Source organism: Peromyscus eremicus, chromosome 12 (genome assembly GCF_949786415.1).
Source record: "Peromyscus eremicus chromosome 12, PerEre_H2_v1, whole genome shotgun sequence".
NCBI classification, from domain to species: Eukaryota; Metazoa; Chordata; class Mammalia; order Rodentia; family Cricetidae; genus Peromyscus; species Peromyscus eremicus.
Genome location: NC_081428.1, coordinates 22,042,429 through 22,064,765, shown reverse-complemented (window position 1 = coordinate 22,064,765; position 22,337 = coordinate 22,042,429).

The following is a 22,337-nucleotide window of genomic DNA, read 5'->3' as shown; positions in this document are numbered from 1 at the left end:
CTTTCTTTCAATCTCAAAGTTTTAGACCCAGATTTTTAAATTAATACGAGTATACCTTTCTGTGTTTTTAAGTACCTAATGGCTCCCTTTAAAGTCTACCACATTCTATTAAAAAATGTGTCATTCTGCATTGAATATTTCATGAACAACTAGCAAGTAGTGAGGCATTCTTATTTACTCTGTGCCTAGAACACACCAGCCATTCATCAATATCATAATGTAATTTGCCTGGTGCTTGGGGATTTTCACACACCATCAATTAGAGGTACAAGTACATTCTCATCATCTCACTACGAGGCACTGTGAAGGACCATGTTTGGGCCAATGATGGGTATGGCATTGAAGTAGGAAAGTAAAGCTGTTTTCTTATTAATTAGTTCGGGGCTGTGCTAGGAAGAAAGAGAAAAATTAAAGGCACTTTAACAAGAACATTTTTGAAATACAGAGTCAGAGACTGGTGAGTTTGATTTCTTCCACAAAGCATTTTTGACAACTTATAATAAAAATAAATGCAATCCAAAGGCATCTACTAAGAAATAGAGGAAAAAGAAAACAAATAAGAAATATTCTGAGTGATAATTTTGCATTTGTACGTATGTATTATATTTCTGATGAAAAAGAATAATAAAATATGATAATTTGAATTTCTCTGCTAAGCATGGTTCCCTGGAGTTAATTTCCCACATGAATCATTTATGAAGGTATTTTTAAAACTGGTTGGAGTCATACATATATCCAAATTAGGAATTTTCAAACAAACAGAGTCTTGATATTTGCAGTTTTCCTTTTGCTTGACTGTAGATGTGAACTCATATACTAGGACATCAATCAGAACAATTCTAGAGAACAGGAAGATACAGTGAAAGAGTATAACCTTCTTTAGCTGCCTTACAGACACCGTATAGAAAATCTATTCAGCTGTCTCTTTCAAGCTGAGGTCTCTATCGTGTGTTGTTACCTACAATCAGGAAATGTGGGGTGTATAGCTAAATTTTTAGAGAAAATGAATCATAAAATTTCTTCTATCATATTTCAATTAAGCTTTAGAACAGAACAATACATAATTAAAAGATAGATCAAGACAGAAATGTCACATTATTAGCACTTGTTTGATTCACATTAGATGTATATTTCTGGATGGAGTACAAAAAATATATGGATACATATTTTCCTTCTAAGAATTTATTATATGAAGATGAACAAATTTCACTGCAAAGCATATTAAATACATTTGGTGATATTTTATAGTTATAGATAATGCACTTTTTGGAAGAATATGAAATGTGAGCTAAAAACTCAATAAGTGCCAGGGACAGAATTTAAGGGGCCATTCTTATGAGAATGCCAAAGTCAGTAACGCTGAGTAACCAAGACAGTGGAAGCCTACCCACGAAGTTTGAGAGGGAATCAAGGAGCTCATTAGGGACTGTTGGTGTGATACTTTGGATGAAACTATTTGATCCACATTCCTAGCATTTGTGAAAGACTGAATTGTCAACATAACATTGAATCTTTGGAATAGTGATTACTGATTACTCATACACAAGACTATAATGAAGAATAAAGGTGTGATAAAAACAAAGTTTGGAAAGAAAAAGAGCACTAAGAAGTTTAAGGCTTTGAGTAAGTCGTGTGCTGATAAAGAGACTGAAATTAGTGTCATTAAACCCAAGCGTCTAGCTCTGTACTGAAGAAATAGGAAAGGTGCCCTGAGGGAGAGCCTAAGGGGTTTTCTGCTCCTAGAAAAAAAATATGTCTAGGGACATTTATCATCAGTTTTACTGTACAGAAGCTGATGTATCATAGACCCAAGGCAGCCAAGGCGCATCTCAAGACAGCAGAAAAACCTGGCATTGCCATATATTTGGTACTGGATTTGGAGAAAAAAAATAAACAAGATTGAGAGGTTTATGAATTATTCATCTGCAGTTTCAGAGAGCCACTAAGACCATGCAACCTATAGTAGAGTCACGGATAGGCTACTGTGTGAATCTATGAAGTGGACGTCTTGGTTGTGGTAGAGACCCTAAGATGGCAGAGATGCCTGAGCTGTGAGGCACCTGCCAATGGAAGAATGTAAAGGAAATGGAACTAGCCCAACAGAAAGATGTTCATTAAAGACAGCAAAGCTGGAGGGACAGATCCATCTAATCACTTTGAAACTGAAGGCTCAGATAACAGCTGTGGAGGCACAGGATTTTTAATTTTGTCCTGATGGGTTTCAGTATTGATTTGGTTCAATCTTTTCAAATTATGCCCCTAAATCTCCCTTTTGGAATTGAATGTAAATGTATATTTTCTTTATTATGCCTTATAATTATAGAGTATTTTTGTTATTGTTACTTTGTTGTTGTTGCTGTTGTCTGTTTTTTTTTTTTTTTTTAAGGGATCACATTTAAGAGAGTACCTTGAATCATAGAAAACACTTTGGGCTTTTGAATACTGTTGATACTGTTAAACAGCTGCAAGAAATTTTAAAGTTGAATTAAGTATATTTTATGTCATGAGATGGCCATGAACCTATGGTAATCAGTGGAAGAATGTAGTGGTTCAACTGAGAAATGTCCCTAGGGGCTCCTGTATTTGAATACTTAGTCATAGTCAGTGGTGCTATTTGGGGAGGTCGTAGAGATAGAGGCTTACTCAGGGAAGTGTGTCAATGGGTGTGGGGGTTAAGGCTTTATAGTCTGACCGCATATCCTGGTCTCTGTCTCTGTTTCCTATGTACAGATGAAATGTGATATTTCTGCTTGCTCACTACTAGTCTAGACTTATGGTCATACTTCCATGCTGTGTCCACAGTGGTGGACTAAGTCCCATGTGAAAATGTAAGCTAAAATAAATGCCTCGTTCCCCTAAGGTTCTCTTACTCATGATGTTTTATCACACCAACAGAAAAATAACTAATTCATGTATGATCACAGGTCTTATTCTGCAAACACGTATGTTCCTCCTGTGGCTCAAAGTCCCATGCATTGCTCCTGCCATTATCATCTCTAGTCAGAAAGATGTCAGCTCTTCCCAGATGAGGCCAGTGTTCCGTCATGGTGGTGGGGGATGCTACAAATGAATCTGCTAAAGGTTGCCATGGAAAGAACATTCCACAGAGAAAATAAACCTGTTTGATTGATGAATTATGTCAACCATGGCAACCAGCTTAACCCCCATGAATTTTAATTTTCTCATCTATGAAATGACAGAATAGGATAAAGTTTTGAGATGCCAGACTCTTTAAATATACAGTTTGGGGCTGGGAAGAGATTAATGGTAGAGCACTTGCCATGTAGGCTTGAGGTCTTGGATTCAATCCCTTCAATTCTCAATAGCATAATAAAGAAATGAATATATGAGTGAATGAACAGTAAACAAATAAATACATTGTTTCTAAAGCTATTTCTACAAATAAATTTATGTTTCCATTCTGTTTTTCAGGAAAACACATTATATAATTATACTTTACCAGGAACTTTTGGATTTTTAAAGAGAATGGAATGAATATGCACCATGAGTTTAGATAGTATCACTGAGCACCATTAAATATTGAAAGCACAATAGCATCATTTTTAAAACCTCATGAAATCAATAAAAACAATGTTTGAATAAGCTCTGGAGAAAAAAGACACTAATTTATATGGATTCGAATCTCTCGGCTCTTAATGCTCTAAGCAGCAGAGAGACAACAAATAAATATTCACTATTTGCATTATTGTGGAAAAATAAATATTCACTATATGTGTTATTATAGAATATTTACTCTTTTAACAATTTAAGGATTCTGCAATATTTATATTGCATTGTAGTATATCCGAGTCTTTCAGTTCTATTCTAGAAAATACTAAAAATGTAACATTAATATATCTTAATTAAATATACTGCATGTATAATATGATGATACTATTATTTTAGGGTAAGTTTCTTTAATGTGATTAAACTCTTAAAGAAATACAAATAAACCTTATAGAAACAGGTGAATTAAGGAGTAAGCAAAAGATAAAAATGAAATAAGTTAACTTATAGGCCCCAAAGTCCATGTTTTACTATTAAGATTACAAAGAGAAAATGTTGCTAACATGAAATTTTTATTGATAATATAATGAAAATAAGGGTCTATTTAACATTCTAGTAATGTATAAAATGAAAGGGTTAAAGGACTGGTATTTTGGGGCAAACAGAGAATTGGAGAAAAGAAGATAAATATAAACAAAATAAAACACAGCATTAAAAAGTTTCCCTCAAGGGCACTGTCTCCTCTAAGAAGATTACTCTTTAGGTTCCATAGATGGTAGATGGGAGGTGATATCTTAGCTCATTTGAAATAAGAACACAAGGAGGCAGTTTGACATATGTTAATTTAAAGGTCTTATATTGATGGATGGCATAGGATTATCCTAAATGTCTTTGCATCTTATTTTCCATGCAGGGTTAGTAGCCATAACTCCACTCCAAGTTGTGTGTGTTTGTGTGCTTCTCCCTAGGTTCCTTTGTTCCAGCAGTTAATGAGTAGGTTGGAAATATGGAAAACGGTGAAAGAAATGGAAAACAGCATGAGGTAGTCCAAGGTTGACTGAATCATCTGCTTTACCTAAAACTGCTAACACCAAATAGATGAAGTCTGCAGGCACTGCCAGTGGTTCCATTTCAGCTGGAGACTCTGCTAATGACTTCCAGTCTCCAGGAAGGCCAGGTTTCCATGCTGATGCAGAGAGTAGCCACTCTATGTAAATACCCAGAAAGTATAATGCTTGAATTATTACATACAGGAGCCTAGCTTTGAGGTCAGGCTATCTTATCAATATACATCTGCAGACTACATACAGGAGCCTAGCTTTGAAGTCAGGCTATCTCATCAATATACATCTACAGTTGTTAAGCATTATTCATATTACAATCAAATAAGCAAAATCTACATTTTCACAAATTAATTCATTGTAGTTTAAAATTTCCAAATATACTAAAAAGGGAATTATACTATAAAGTCAAGGGGATTGCTGGATGATAATAGAGAATTCAAGTTTCTATTTTTAAAGTGATCCCTTTTTTGATGTGTCTGTCTTTGAGCAGCTCACAAATTAGAAGAAGGTAAAGAAGTAAACAGGCCCGCAGAGTTTGCATGGTCTGCTGAATGCTCCGACTGAAGGACCTACAGCATCTAAGCTTGATTTGTGTTGCGATGGCTTTTAAAAACACAGAAAGTTTTCCTTGGCCACGGTTCCTAGGTTCATGAGAATGGTCTAAATTTGCTGATTCTGGTGAGAGCCTGTGATAAATAGCATCCAACAGGGACTCCATGATGAAGATGTTACATAGAAAGATAAGAAGGAAGTGAAGACATCAAGACAAACAGCATGGCCCAGAGGCACAGCTACTTAGAAGGCTGGGATAGGAGATTTCGCATTAAAAGCCAGCCTTGAAACTTAATGAAATCCTGTGTTAACACACACACACACACACACACACACACACACACACACACAAGTAAAAATGAGGGCTGAGTCCCTGAGAGAGTCTTGTACTAGCACATGTGAAGGTCCAATGCTGTGTAATAACAACAGAAAGACAAATTCCCTGAAAATAACCCATTCTCACAAGAACTAATGCTCTCTATAACATTAACATCAAATTCTTTTAAAGATATGGTTCCCTGACCTCGTGACCTTCTAAAACCCACCTGAGCACTTCCTCAGGGCCTCCACCATGACAACCAAACTTCCAGCACAGCACTTTCTTGGCAGAAATACTCAAACCAAAAGGATGGCGTACGATACAAAAAAAGGAGAACAGAGCAGAATTTCAGCCACAGGGAGAAAGTTAAAGGAAGAGCTCATAGAAATGCCCGTTCCTAAGCCCAATTTCCACAAGGACGTGTCCACGAAGAGGCAAAGATAACATGCCAACAAAACAGACTACTAACACAGTTGTTTCAGGTGAGGCAAACATGGATGAAGTGCAGAGAAAGAAGGAGGGGATGAAGAACATTTCAGTCACATGAAAAAACTCAAGTGCAATCTATGAAAGGAGCACAGTGGGGAGGGGCCAGGGACTCAGTGTTCGGCCAGGCAAGATTAAGGAGAAAACTCCCCTGGAGACAGCCCACAGAAGATGTAGGGTTTGGAAAAGTGTGTTCACTTACTCACTTAAGTGAGATTTATTGTGTGTTATGGACAAGTACTTCTCCTATGTGTTGAAGGTATAAGAGTCAAGAGAAGTCAAATGTTGTGCCTCCCTTGAATTTAAACTGTGATATGGACCTTTTATGTATAGGACTGGAGGGATTCAACATAGATGCCTCACTCTTTTGATTACAGAGAAATGGCTTTGAGGTTCCATCTGGACTTTGATTGGAAATTCTCTGAATTGATCCATAATTTATTTACAAATGCTTGGGCTTTTAGACTTATTTAACATGATAATTGGGCTAACCAGAATTATAAAAGAGATGGAGGTAACTGGTTGTATAAGAAAAACCGAAAAGATAGGAAACAACTGTGAAATTGGAAGACACTTGCTAATTCAAAGGACCATGAAATTAGGAGATGGTAATGAGAGAATTGGTTTGAGAATGGGAAAATGAAAGTGCTGCATGAACTGAATGTAGTGGTTCAATTTGTAGATTCAACAAAGCCAAAGTTTTTGAAATTTGTGATTCAGCTTTTAATGGGATAATACATGTCCCGTGTATGAGGTTATGATTAAAAAGTCATTCATATTTCAAACAAAATGATTCTAAAACTACCATATATATGATATCTATATCATAATTACATATATATAATATCAAATACTTTTAAATTGATTTTAATATCACCTTAAAATCTTATCACTGATAACTTGGTTTAAGTAAGGTTTCAGACTTATTCACATATGGAAATCATGGTTGTAGTCAAGCCACTATGAAAATCAATTATGGCTTTCCTCAGAAAACCAAGGCAAACTTATGATATGACCTAGATATATCATGCCTATAATCCAAGCCACCTTATAATGATGCTTGCTCATTAATGTTTATGGAAGCATCATTCCAGTACCTAGATTACATATCCAATGTGGTGCATGTCAATAGGAATATGAATAAAGAAAATGTAGCAAATATTAAAAATGGAAAGTTTTCAGTTATAAAAAATAAGGTTGTTTCATTTGAAGGAAAGTAAATGGAAGTGGATATGATCATAATAATCAAACTGAGCCATTTGCAGAAGAACCATTATCTTCTTTTCTCTCATTTGTGGGTCTTAGCCTTTACAGAGATACATAAACTCATATGTACAGAGGGCATAGATGTAAACATGAAACTGTGTAAGGTAGACACCTGTGATTAATGGGAGCATGACAAGAGGAAGTAGGGTAGTATATGGTGGGATTTGCTTTTCTATGATACATTTGTACAAAAATGATATTACATAATACATACATTACCATATATTTTAGAGTAATGGGGAGTTTTAATGCTCTTGTGTGTTGTCATTAAGTTCAAGTCCCTTGGAACTACTTTGCCATCTACTAAGAACATCTTCCAAACATCTTTCAAAGAGTTAACCATAGCAGGGACCTGTATCAGTAGACAAATATTCTGACAGCATTGCTAAAACAGATACTGACTGTTGTAGAGTATTATTTTAAGATGTGTTACATTTGTTCATGCTGTGGAACATTTGTTTAATGATGCAAAGATGTGTTGAATTATTTTATGTTGCATTTGTTTAACTCTGTGAAGCTGTGTTACTTTGCCTGTCTAAAACCTGATTGGTCTAATAAAGAGCTAAACAGCCAATATTAAGGCAGGAGAAAGGATAGGCGGGGCTGGCAGGCAGAGAGAATAAGTAAGAGAAGGAATCTGGAGAGAAAGAGATTGAGGAGCAAGAAAAGGAGGGGAGGAGGACACCTGGGCACCAAGCTACTCAACCAGAAACAGAATAAGAAGGAAAGAAAAGATATACAGAAATAGAGAAAGGTAAAACCCCAGAGGCAAAAGGTAGACAGGATAATTTAAATAAGAAAAACAAGCTAGAAACAAAGCAAAGCCGAGCATTCATAATAAAGAATAAACCTCTGTGTGTATTTATTTGGGAGCTGGGTGGCAGGCTCACAAAGTGCCAAAGAACCAAAAAGTAAGAAAATCAACTACAACTGATAGTAATTAGGATACCCAATAATGTGAAGAGACATAACTTGAGATATTTTAAAGTCAATTCAATAGTATGACATAACATAGAAATGTTTTATAAGAATAAATATTATTAAAATATGGAAATTTAAGTTATATTTGAAAGGTAGAATTGGAGATGATTACTATATTTTCCACAATTTGTACAAATAACAACAGTAGATAAGGTAATTTGCTCGTGTTAAAGATATAGGTCAAATCAGAGTTGTTCATGCTCTATGTCCTATGTCCTTGCACTTAACTGCTAGTCTAGGTTGATAGTATATTCAGCTACTTCTTTTAACTTCCTGTTTCCAACACATGGTATCAATAAACGTATATACCAATATACATTTGAGCTATCACGAAAGAAAGGACTCCCACCCAAATATCTGTACACAAATATGTGTCCAAGTTAATTTAATCTTCCCTTTTTTAGTAGTAGTTTATTTCAGCAGAATCTCAACTCCATCAAAAATGAAAATGGTACACAATGTAATTAAAATATACATCCCATTTTAACTCCATGCCTTCCAGTATAAGATAAACATAGAGATGGAGGCTCTAACAAAATTACAGCAATCATTCTTTCATTTAGTGTGCTCAGACACACATGACGTGTCAAGAAGTGTGATTAATGCTGAGATAAAATAAATGAGAACATTCCTCTTGAATACTTCATGGCCACATGTGGAACATGACAAGTAACTTCAGTGAAATATGACAAAGTCTACCAAAAAGATGCAAGAGTGCCATAGAAACACAGGGAAAGTGTAAGGAAGGTCAGCTTTAACTCTGAAACAGAGGGAAATGTGTACTATACCTGGGGAAGAAAAAGAAGTTTATAAAATGAGAGTTCTCAGAGAAAAAGAATTAGAAGAGAAAGGTTTTCTCATATAGCGAACAAATGTGACACAATTCTCCAGTGGGCCATATGACACTGCAATATGGAGTATGCAGTATGGAGAACTTCCTTCTGAGAGTTGCAGGCTCAGGGATATTAGTTATTCTATTAAGAACACCCACCATGAAGACACACAGTTACAACTTTTCTGTCAGTTAGTTTTACCTGTTTAGTTTTGCAATGATAAAATTTTAGAAATTATCTCACATGTGGGGCAAATGTTTGATAATAAGCACAACATAAAATATCTAAGATGTAGAAATATGTTGAGAATAAAGAAAATATTTTTATTTGAAAGTTCTTCTGGCCAATTTCATGAATGAGTCTAATTCATTCAACTAAACTTGCTATTTGATTTTTTTTACTCCTTAATCACACCGAATCATGTAATTAAAATGAAAAATAATGTTACTATCACCCTAAAATTATCTACATCTGTCTTATTAGAAAGAAGCTGTACAACTTGTGATTTTAAAAATGAGAAAGTTTAGCTTGTTTACTTTGAGCTTTACTTTAACCAATTTTAGCAGTTATGGGGTAGGTTAACAGCTTCAAATTACATGAGGGATTTGGTATACTATGTTATAGAGATGATAAGAAAAGTTTCAAAGTGCTGTATATTTATGAACAATAATGGCAGTCTGGCTAGTGTGGTGTCAAAGGGCTGACTGTACTTCTTTGAGATAACTCCTGCTAGCTGGTGTTCAACGTTTGACAGAGACTTTTTGATTAAAATTCTTAAATACCTAAATTAATAAATACTGAATATCATGCCAAGCTCACAGAAACTGAAGCAACAATCAGGGAGATTTTATGAGTCTGAATATGCCCTCTGCATAAATGTTATAGTTGTATAGCTTAGTGTTCTTGTGGGACTCTTAACAGTGGGTGTGGGGATTGTCTCTCACTCTTTTGCCTGCTTTTGGGACCCTTTTCCTCCAACAGGGTTGCTTCTTCCAGCCTTGATATAAGGGGATGTGCTTAGTCTTATTGTGAGTTGTCATGCTGTGTTAGGCTGATATTCATGGGAGGCCTGCTCTTTTCTGAAGAGAAATGAAGGAAAAGTTGATATGGGAGAGAGAGAAAGTGATGGTGGAGAAGACTTGGAGGAATGGAGGGAGGGGGAACTGCTATCAGGATGTAATATGTGAGAGAAAAATAAATAAGTTTAAAAAAGAAAGTGAGAAACTGAAAACAAAAAAAAAACCAAGCTTTCTTGTTTCCAAACATGTGGAATCTCTTTATTTTATGTGAATATCTTCTATTTTGTCATCTTTAGCATAAAAACTTAACAAGTCAGGAAGTAGAATGTTACAACTGGCTTTAAAGAAGAAATGCCTGAAATGATCAGTGGCCCTTTGTATTGGCAAGGGAACTGGTTTTTTTCTCTCCAAGGATGCTCTTTATGAGCAGCATGCAAGGAACTTTGGGGATTCTGTTGGACACATACTGAAATAGAGGGAGTCCTGGATGAATCTTAGTTCAATGGCATTGTGAATCTATACACTCTCTTACATCTGTTAGTGTACATTAGGTTATTTGGTTATATTAGATAATGTAAAGTTGTGTTAGGAACATAGCTCACATTGTAAGGAATTTTTTTTAGGCAAGCATTAGGACCTGAGATTCATTCCACAGAAAAGAAGGAAGAGCAAGCATGGTGATGTACATTTGATTTGGAATCCCAACTATGGGGAGGCAGATACGGGTGAATCCCTGAGACTGACTGGCCACCCAACCCAGCTGACTTGGTGAGTTCCCAGCCATTGAGGACCCTTGTCTCAAAATAAAGAAAGAGAGAGAGAGACAGAGACAGAGACAGAGAGACAGAGAGACAGAGAGACAGAGATATGAAAACCATCCTTAGGAATAACACTAGACACTAGAGGACACTAGTTGATCACTGGTGTCCACAAAGATGTACATATATATGCATACTACCACCACATGAACACATATGCACTCATACACATGTGCACATACATTTACAAAATATACTATATGATTAATCATTTTCAGGCTAAAAGAGACACTCATTTTCACCTTCAGAAATATGATAGTTATATTTAAGAAATAATGATTTAGGCCGGGCGGTGGTGGCGCACGCCTTTAATCCCAGCACTCGGGAGGCAGAGCCAGGTGGATCTCCGTGAGTTCGAGGCCAGCCTGGGCTACCAAGTGAGTTCCAGGAAAGGCGCAAAGCTACACAGAGAAACCCTGTCTCGAAAAAAAAAAAAAAAAAAGAAAAAAAAAAAAAAGAAAAAAAAAAAAAAAGAAATAATGATTTAATTATCCATAGCATTTAAGACATAGAATTGTTCTTACTTTCTTATTTCTTAAGCTTCCCTGTATAGCCATATTGCTATGCAGAATTTCATACATAACATAAAACATATGATGATTTTTAAAAGATTAGTATTCTGATTTTATAATTTAGCAATATAATAAAATGCCCTCAGATTAGTATGAGTGTGACTCAGAAAGTTAACCTTATCAGGAAAGGGATCCTAGCGTCTGTACATTAGCAGCATAGTTTGCTTATGACAAGTCTTTCACACCCAATTGTCAACCTCTAGAAAGGATGAGAAAAATGTAGAGCCACATGTCTTTAGCCAGCACAATATGTATGTTCCCTTCAATCATCTGCAAGCAAACACTGACTCACTTTGCTTTATCCTTTTCCCAGCCTTGAATAAGCTCATCGAAGGGATTATCACTTGCTCGGCACTTGTGATAATATGTCAACTGGATGCAAAGACGACTAAAAACAGTGCAAGTGAAAGAGCAAGAGCTTCGGAAGATTTTAGGTTTGTTTTCCAGATATATATGGATTTGGACCCTTTCAAGTATCCTTCACCCCTATTTGGAATTCAAATTCATCCAGAGACTAGACTTGAACATGAGCCTAAAATTAGACCGATAACAGCTTTGGTGCTAACAAGGGCTCTGGTTAGAGCAGAAGGAAAGCGCATGGAAGAGCAAGAGCTTGAAAAGGCAGGGCTTGCTCATTTAGGAAACCGTTTTAGTATAAGGTATATGGCACGGCAAGGCAAATTGGTTAGTTTTTGACTCTGAATTAGGTGATTTCAGGAACAATTCCATCATGTCCAGAGACTGCAAGTCTATTATTTAACAATAGATTAATGATAGTTATTAATAAAATAAGATATACTAAATCATTCTAAATATAAGTAGATTCCCCACCTACTAGGGTTTTGTTTCTAGCTCCTTACAGAGTTGATAAAGATATACAAATAAAAGATTAAAGAATTTTCTAATACAGGAAAAAGAAAAGAGACTTTCATATTGGTGATATAGCTTAAGTCTCTGACATCTTAAGTTCTAGAAGAGGTAGAGAACATTCTAAAAAGCAGACACACTTCTGGAGAGTTTACAAACAAATGGCGGGCCAATAAATTTGCTTTATAAGTGAATTGGAATCACTTATTGCAACCATATTATGTACCACAATACTACCATGCCGGCATTATTTTCTACCATCTGCTATACGATGTAACTCATCTTTGTATAAATTCTAAGAGTGCAAATACAAATGGTTGAAAAAAAAATTGTCAAAAAGAAAAAAAAAAAAAACAGGTTAAATCTACATGAAGGGACTCCCAATTGGTCACTGCCAGTACTGCAGTAAATAAATAATTTATGAGTTACTACAAAGAAGAAATGATTCATAAGCTAGCATGTCTGGGATAATTGCTTTTTTGATAACATAGGGCTCCTGGAAACTTGGTTGTGCTGTTCCCAGAGAGGAAAGGCATCAGGATTGGTCCAGCACAGGGATTTCAAACTCTGAATGACAATCAAACATGTCAATTAAAGTAGATAAAGACCCTACACATGTTATAAAATGTAAGTTCTGTGTAGTTAGCACAGGTATATATTAGTTAATTGCAAATTATAATCAACTACTGATTATACATCCTCAGGTAGCACACATTGTGTGTTACTATGTCATAGTACTTTTGTATTTTACATTGACCAAATTGTTGAACATAACTGTCTACTCAGACTTTGCTTTCTTGCTGAACTGAACCCTAGGTTAAAGAGAATTTCCCCCAAAATATCTTCTGCAGACAAACTACTGTTTTAAAAACTTCCTCCTGAAAAATCCACAGAGTTCAAATAAATCATCAATGTATCAGTAATAAATTTTAACTTAAAAGCTATAAGTAACATAGGATCTTATTGATTTGTTCATATGACAGTAAAGGAATTTTTTGGGTGGAGTTTGCTATCCAAGACAAATAACAGAAGCATTCCTTGGTCTGTGAGAATATCAATTATCTTTACTTATAAGATAATGATTTAATATTCATATCCATGTAATTGTACACATACACACACGCACACACACACACACACACACACACACACACACACACACACTGCACACTCTTCTGTTATAACTATAACTTTAGGTTCATTAATTCCACAGCTTGGAAGTACCATCTGCTTAAGGATGCTATTAAGTCCAAGGCTTGGCATACAGTAAAATCCTTGTGCTGACAAACACATCTTTCCTTTTCGACCCTTTAGCTTATATTTAACACACAGGAAGTTTCAATTATTTTTTTTTCTGTGCCTTCTTGATGATTTGTGACAGGATCAGGTTCATACTTATAAATTCCTCTCCTTGGGTGCAGTTCAGACAGAACCTGGATGATGGGAAGTCTATACCACATCTATAAAGCAAATCAACAAATATACTATTTTTGTTTAATTTTGCACCTGTATGGCTTTTTTTTCAGTCTCCTAAATAGTGTAGCTATAGAGCTTACACAAGTAACCTTTGAAATGCTGTTTATCTGTCACTTAAAACACATGGAGGAAATCCTTTTTTATTTTCTTCTTTCAGCGTATATTTGGTATATGACTTTCTGTTGAAAACATGGCGACTCCCAGAAAGCCTCAACCATTCTATAGTACTTAATACAACACAGTTCAGGTAGTGATACAGAAAAAAAATTCTATAGGACATTTAAACAAGCAGGGCAAGTCAAATGAAATATATGTAGACAAATATGGTAGACTTCAAACTTAGAACCTTAGAAAAGAAACAGGCTGTGAATTAAAAAATGATGCTACGTCCTTTCCTTGTAAAATCAATACCCTTTTATATTAAAACTGAAATAGAAAACAAATGTGGTTTTGTTTGTTTGTTTTTGGCAAAAAATGAAAAAAAAGGAAAATTCATTTTCATAATGGCTGTTAAGAATGTATACCAACCCGGGCACTCCACACCGATGCCACGGGCTCACAGGTCTCTGAAGGATGACACCCCTGTCCCCCACTATTAGACTGCCAAATTTCACTGGTTTGCCCTGGGATATCATAGAAAATTATTTGTATGATTGATGAAAATAAAAAAAGGAATACATACCAAGTGCTTTTTTCTACTTAGTTGTTCTATAATTAATTTAAGCCACTGTTATTTATTTTGTTTAATGTTTCAGAAGATTTCAGATAGTCTTTAATTTTATCTTATTATGAAACCCCTTTTTATTTAAAAGATAACTATACAATGAATTGAAGACAAAGACACTTGTGAGAACAGCCACATCCAGAGAAAAAAAATGCTAGACATTCTAGAACTCATTTTGATGGAGCTCATCCCCCTCACAGCTCCCATCTCCCCTCCAAAAGCAATCATTGTTGTGGTTTTATTGTCACATTTAATTGTCATGTCTTGTTTAATTTTTAAAGGAGATTCATTTCTCAAATTTCCCAAAACATTCAAATTAAATGGTACCCATTGGTGACATCTTGTAAACCTCTTGTAATTCATAGCTTATCCTCAATCTTTTTCTTTTTGGGGATTACATTTTGCTGGTTATAATTTCAAAGTGTAAATTGCTATGGATGATTGATTGATACATAAAACACTGATTGGCCAGTAGCCAGGCAGGAACTATAGGCGGGACTAGCAGAGAGGAGAAAGGAAAGGACAGCAAGGCAGAGAGAAGGAGACACCAGCTGCCGTCCAGGGAGCATCATGTAGAGGCAACAGGTAAACCACGGAACACGTGGCGACATATAGATTAACAGAAATGGGCTTAGTATAAGAGTAAAAGCTAGACAATGGTAGGCCTGAGCTAATGGCTGAACAGTTTAAATAATATAAGCATCTGTATGTTTATTTTATAAGTGGGCTAAGGGACCACTGGGGCTTGTCGGGACCCAGAGAGAAAAACACTAGCTACAGTAAATCAGTAAGTTCGTTTATTTTCTGAATATCTTGTGTTTGGGATGCTGAATCCAAAAATTGGATTACACTAACATCCTATCATTCCAATTAGACTGTAGCCTATGTTGTGTGTATTCATCAAGATAAATACTGTCCAGTTGTATATTCTTTTGAAATATGAAAAGTTATCCATATTGAAACTATTTCTGCTAAGACCTTAGGGATTGACATGTGATGCTATTATATTTTTGAAATTTCCTTTTAAAATTCCTTGTGTTGATTATATGAAGAGCTTTTTTTTCTTGGGCCATTTGGAGATTCATGAAGTTCATGTAGAAAGCAAGGGATAATTTTTTTTGACTTATAAGTTTTTCAAATATCTCTATTATAGCCCTTTTTTTTCAATTTAGAATGAAGTAACAGTCTGAGTATTGCTAACATTCCCCTTCAGAAATTTCATAGTTTATTCTTTTGCACCAGACTACAATGTTGTTAATTGTTTTTCTGATTGCATTACAATGCCTTAGTCTCATATCTACCTTAGAAGTATCTGTTATGTACCCAGAAAAGAATCAATCTTGTTGAAATGCAGATAGACTAGACACTCTATCCAAATACATCTACCTGCTTCTTCATAGGTATCATCTTTTTTACATTTGGGTTAGCACCAACGATTAGCCTCTTTACAGTGAGTTATGAATAAAGGTGATGTAAACCATTTTGTGGCCCAGTACTAAAGAATCACCCTAGTGACTCCCAGGACTCAAGATGCATGAGTTCCAAATGACACTGCTGAGGTACTTCATCTGAGTTTCTGTTGAGAGGGAAGAACCTAATCTTTATCAGATGCCTTCTGAAAGAAAATAAATCAAATGTGTGTTCAATCACACACACACACACACACACACACACACACACACACACACACACACAGGTGGAGTTTGGCAACTGCAGTGCCTAGCATTATCCATCTCAAATGAAACACGGGGACAATAAAAGGTAACATTTACACCTCAAAAATGACATTGCATGAGTTAAATGGAACTAAAAGCTCCTGGAAGTTTCCTGGAACATAAAAGAATTTAGTTCTTCTTTGAAACATTAGCCAGTATTTATAACTTCAAAGATATTTTTAAAAAGCTTTCAATAATACTGCTAAGAAGTGTAGTGCATATAAAATCACTCAGTTCAAATAGATAGGCCAGTTCCTTACATTAGAAACATAAATAAAACTCTCACAAGCAGCTTCTATTATTTTCAAACATTAACACAGATACAAGCAGTAGAAAGGCAGTTGTCAAACCCCTATCTAAAAACTGAAGAAAACTTCAAAATACGTATATCCAGAGAGCCCTGAAAGAATTCCACTGAAAGATTTAATAGTTCGTATCAAATATTCCATTTAACGTTCTCTTCTATATACCCCATCAATCTTCTGATTGACTGACTTTGAAGCTCTATTAATGCATCCTACAGTCAAAGTTTAAATGGAGTTTAATGGAACTCATCCAAATCTATAATAGCATTCTCCCCCGAAATTAACTTATAACCCACAAGTTAATGAAATGAATGCAGCTATATTTTCCCAAGGTGGGGTACTGCTGAGTGAGTCAAAGTGCAGAACCTTATACCAAATAGACGACCTGGAGTCCTGCTCCCTTCACTGAAGTTCTGGGCTACCCTAACCCTGGAGGTACATTAAGAATACTGCTATATACCACATGGATACTTTAACAGCAGTGGCTACTACAGAGTTTAAATAATGCTTTGTAGCTCGTTGAGAAATATAAAAATTGCAAAATTTTTTAGCAGTCCTTTCAGGATAAATGCCAATGTCTAATGCCTATTTTAATCTTGACATAGTGTTTCATGAGTAATATGAAACACAATAGTTAGGATGGATCTCTAATTGTGTGCTTCTTTAAATAATCAGTAACCAAATAATTGTATTATTAAAATGGTATTTCAAAATCAACTCCAGTGTATTATACTTTTCTTCCAAATAAAACAATGTATAGAAACAGATGAGTTACCCAGACAAGGCTTTGTCCCTCTATTTAATTCAACCAAGAAAGTAATCAAGTGTTCAATAAATGGGTCATTTGAGGAAAGGCTATAGTGCTGAATTTATTTACAAAAGAGAACAGACGGCTGACAGAATACATGGCTGGGGTGCTGGGGGCTTGGGGCTTACAACTTTCAGCTATATAAAGCAATAGCATATGGGAGGTGTTAAGCAGCTGTTCTATTCCTGCTCCGGAAATAGTTATGCTTAGGAGTCCCAGCCAGCAGAAATAGGACCAATTGATCAAAGTTACAGCCAGGCAAATATTAGCTTGTCATATGAAAAGGAACATTCTTAAAATTAGAGCTGTTGGAAATTGAAATAAGTTGCCTTAGGAGGTAGAATGACCTTGGAGCTCTGGTTCCTTGTGGAACCCTGCCTTGTTATACCGCTTTAAAAAAAATGTATCTCATTGTAGACTGGAAAGGGAAGAGAAGGGGCATAAAGAAAGAGAGATAGGGAGTTTCTTCTGAGCATTATATGAGATCAGTAAAATCTCTACCAGGGATGAGTTGTTTATGACTACTTAATGGTAACTTTGAGTTATATAAATGAAAACACTATTCCTAGCCTGAGATAGTGCTTACTTATCCCTAGTCAGGGATAGTGTTTACTTATCCCCAGTCAAGGATAGTGTTTACTCATCCCCAGTCAGAGATAGTGTTTACTCATCCCCAGTCAGAGATAGTGTTTACTCATCCCCAGTCAGAGATAGTGTTTACTCATCCCCAGTAAGAGATAGTGTTTACTCATTCCCCAGTCAGGAATAGTGTTTACTTATCCCCAATCAGGGATAGTGTTTACTCATCCCCAGTCAGGGATAGTGTTTACTTATCCCCATTCAGGGATAGTGTTTACTTATCCCCAGTCAGGGACAGCTTATTTATCTAATGGTGAACTTCACTTCTTATGACTGCAAGCAGAAAGAGGGATCATAAAAGAAAAAAAGAAACTAGCAAGAGGACCCGAGCACTACCAATATGTTGATGTTCAGTGTCATGGAGAAGCATGGCTTTGGATTCTCAGAAGAAATGATATATAGTTTAACTTGAAGCATTTCTTCTAGTTTCTGATGTGCTGTATCCTATCATTCATTAATTCAGAAAATGTTCCCTAATCACCTATCACAAAATTAATCAGCAGATTTTCCCACTTCTACAGACCATAGTTCTAATTCTGGAGACACACTATAAACATATAAGTTAATGTGTAGCTGTATTATAAATAGGTTTACAACTATGAATGACATCTATAATTGCATATGCTGGAGTGTGAATTGGGGCCTAGTATCGCTATAGAAAAGTCCACCAAACAAGGGATAGTTCTGTAAATTTTGAGAAAGTAGGCAGTAGCTTAGGGGATGTATATTTCAGAGAGATCCAATGTTATCAATGAGAAAATGACTCCTCCCAGCCACAGCTGTCTCAGTTCTTCAGATTCCAAGGGACAATTCGTGCCAGAGCACAGAGAGAGGAAGCAAGTGGGTAGAATTACCCCAACATTTGATTAAACAAAAGTGAAATGCAATCTCCAGAATCAAGAGTGGACTGAGGCAAGGGTCAATGGCAAAGAGTTTTTATGACCTAATCCGCCATTTCTCTTCACCTGGCTCATCCCAGAAATGGCCAGGAATGTTCTTCCTGCAATTGGCAGAGATAGCCTTAGAAGCAGTGAATGCCCACAACTTAGTCTGTTACTATACACACATTCATGAAAGACTATGGGAAAAGGTACAACTAACCTTAAAATCAGTAAGTTTACTAAGGAAAATGGCAATAATTTCCCTTGGGGTTGGACTTATCAAACTAGGGAGGACAGCTTCCTGGGAGTTTGCTACAGCCTACCTTGAGAAATTGTGCTATATTTTCAAGAAACCTGTTCTTGCTTTTATGGGGTCAATTTGACTGTCTCATATCCAGCTGCAAACCCTCTTATTTGCTGTTTTACTTAATCAATTAACCCTAATATTCATTTTTAACATTGACATTTATTTTTACCATAATACTAACGGTTAGCATCAGTAAAGGTTTTACAAACTGATGCTACTTTAAAAACCCAGAGAACTTAAGGTTTGAAGAGACAACAATCCATAAGTTCTTTTTTTGTATGTGTTATAAGTGTAGCTTAAAGCCTACAAAGATACATCTGGGTGGCATTAGCATATGCATGGTATATTCTGAGTAAAACCAAGAGATTGAATGAGATAATATAAAAAGGGGGTATAGCTGAAACACATAAATAGACAGTCACTGAATTCTGGAAGAGTACAATTTTAAACAAGCAGGGAGATAATGAAGATGCACTGAATAATGCCAGGAAAGCCATGGAAACAGCAGGATACTGGCCAATGATGTGTTATAAAATACAAGTAAATAGGTGGCTAAGAAAGAAATCAACTATTTGTACTCAAGAATAAATTAGTGAATTCAAGTAAAATTTGAGCTTGGTAATATTGAGAATCCTGTGATTGTAGCTGGGATGGGAACTGGACAGAATGCCAGTAATAATGAAGTCTCATTGGGCTAACAATGAGCTACATCCATGCAAACATCATTTGGGATTTTTTCGAGAAATTTTGTAATGAAGGGGAGTAAAAGAATGGAGGGAAAAAAGAATGGAGGGATATAATGGAAGGAAAGATTGCTTGCTTGCTTGCTTGCTTGCTTGCTTGCTTGCTTGCTTGCTTGCTTTGATTGTGTGGAAATGTACTACAAGATGCTGAACTAACAGAAATTTATTTCCATACAAAAGTCAAGTATGGCTAACAAAGGTAAGGAAATAAAGGGTCAGTGTTCCTTGAGTGCTGGAGAGCTAATGAGATAGACTGTGCATCTGGAAGAGTTGTCAACAGTGTGGAAGCACCATATCCTCAGAAAGCAGGAAGTTGTATATATTCACATACATATTTTGTGAATAATTTCTATTTTCTCAATAAAATACAAAGGGAGAGTATGAAACATGGACAAAATCCTAGAGGGAGTGATCTACAGATTCAGCACAGTCCTTATCAAAATTCTAGTAATGTTCTTCATAGAACTGGAAAAAAATCCTAAAATTTATCTGGAAACAGAAAAATGATTAGTGAAAACAATCCAATATAATGAGTAGGGCTAGAGATATCATAAAAATTACACTACAAACTTACAATAACTTAAGTAACACGGTACTGGGAGAAAAACACACAGAGAATAGAAACCCAGAAATAGATCACACAGCTACAACCACCTTGGTTTTGACAAAGGTTCTAAAGCAATAAATGGGGAAAAAAGACAACTTCTTTGACAAATGGTTCTGTGAACACTGGGTACCCACTTGTAGAAGAATGAAACTTGGTCCACAGTTCTAAACTGGCCCCAAACAATTCAAAACTCATCAAAGACCTGAATTTATGACTTGGAACTCTCCAAGGATTTTCTGAAAATGGCTTCAAGAAATAATCCCAAGGAGCTGGTAAACAAGGTTCCTTGAAATTACAGAGCCTCCCTGAATTCTCCCAAGCAAAAGAATCACCAGGGGAAAAGACAGCCTATGGAAGAAAATCATTGCCAAGAGCACATCTACTGGTGATTCATACCGAAAATCTAGAAACTCTCCAAACTTTAAACGTCAACAAACAAACAATAGAACAAATGATTCACTCACGTAATGGAAATGTGAAGTAAACAGACCATTCTCGAAAGAAGAAAGATAAATAACAAATAAACTTTTGGAAAATAAAAAAAGGTGAGTAACCATAGTCAGCAAGAAAAATGCAAGTTTTAATTTGCATGTTAACTGCTAATGAAGCTAAATAGGAATTTTTTCCTGAGCCAGCAAAGCAGGGTATCAGAAAAACAAAGATGGGCCAGTAAGATTGCTCAATGGGTGAAGGCATCCTATGGCAAGCCTGATGACTGAGTTCAGTCCTAAGAAGGCACTGAACTCAGTGAAAGGAGAGACTAGACACTTGCCAGTTGTCCTCTAACATCCACAATCACACTATGGTATATGCACCCATACACATAAGCACAAGGGCACACATTCAATAAATAAACATACAAACAATGACAATAAATTCAGGCAGTAAATTATGCTGGGGTACTCCAAACAAAGTAGAACTACTGGATGATCCATCTCAGCCTACACTCAAAGGAATCTAAATGAGCATACCATAGGGATACATGACCTTCAGTGTTTATTGTCGCATTATTCACTGTAGCCAATATTTGGAACTAGCCTTGATTTCTTTCAACAGACAAACAGACTTAAAACTGTTTTATAGTAAATACACACAAAAAAGTTTTGATTGAGCACAAAGAAGAATATAATTACACCATTTGTAAGAAAAGGGATATGGAATTGGAGATCATCTGTTGAGAGAAATAGATCATACCCATAAAGACAATTAGTGTATATATATGACATATAAACACAGGGGATTCTGGCACTGGATATAGAGTGAGAGATAGAAAGGGAAGAAGAGGGGATAATAAGTGTATGGGGAAATATTGATGCTTTTTTCTCATATAAAGAATCCAGATTTAAAAATACATATGTACATAGACATATATGTATGACATAAAAGCAGAATGGGACTATTTGAGGGGAGGAAGGATAATAGCAAACTGGGTTAGAGAGATGGTAAGATAGTTTGGGCAAATATCAGCAAGGCACATATTGTGAACAAACCGTAACAAACTCCATTGATTCATAGTCTATATAAAATTAATTATTTAAAAAAGAAATGTGAGTAGAGTTGGAGTGTTGTAGAGTGCTTGACAAATGTTAATAGTCACTATTAAATATTATTTTCCATAGACATGTAAATTAGAACATAATATAATCTACAGTTTAAATATAAAATACACATAACTATACTTATACCATTTCTTATAAAAATTAATGGAAAATAATTTAAATTAATAATTTATTAATTACTAAATTCTCTAAAAATCAATAAGAAGAGGTATTAAATTTGTAAAGAATTTAAAATGTTAATTATCTTCACTTTTAATTTATGTTAATATTACCTCAATTCCTCAAGGAA